Source organism: Octodon degus, unplaced genomic scaffold (assembly GCF_000260255.1).
Source record: "Octodon degus isolate 3935 unplaced genomic scaffold, OctDeg1.0 scaffold00012, whole genome shotgun sequence".
Lineage (NCBI taxonomy): Eukaryota > Metazoa > Chordata > Mammalia > Rodentia > Octodontidae > Octodon > Octodon degus.
In genome coordinates, this window is record NW_004524588.1 from 25585965 (window position 1) to 25586410 (window position 446).

Genomic DNA, 446 nt, shown 5'->3' on the forward strand with positions numbered 1-446 from the left:
TCATAGCTTTCTCAAAACTCTGCAGTCCTGGCTTCAGAAGAATTACCTGGGTCTGCAGTGTCAGGGACAAGCCCGCAGAGTGCTAGCGTTCCGTGGTCATAAAGGCCCGTTCAGGGTGCTGTATGAAGTCCAACACACCTGACAGACTTGCTCATACCGTGGATTGTCACTACCTGTATAATACTCGGCTACCACCTTCAAAAAGCCCTCTGTCATTTTTTCATGTTAGTATAGTCAGAGAGAAATTGCTTATCTCAGTAGATTAAAGAGGAAGACATGCTTGTGGCATTGCAATAACCTTAGTTCTTGCAACACATATTTTTACTTGTTTGGTGTGATATAAAAGGTCAACTATACTCTGGATTCAATTTGCCATCTCAGCCATACCTTCCACTCTCAGCGATCTGCACTTATTGCTAAGGTACGTACCTTGTGCTCAGTCCATT

General features: G+C 43.7%; 1 pseudogene; it reads right to left on the reverse strand.

Moving 5' to 3' along the window:
* The window catches only part of LOC105741458, a 5399-nt pseudogene extending 5183 nt beyond the window's left edge, over window positions 1–216 (reverse strand).
* Window positions 217–446: the final 230 nt, after the last annotated feature.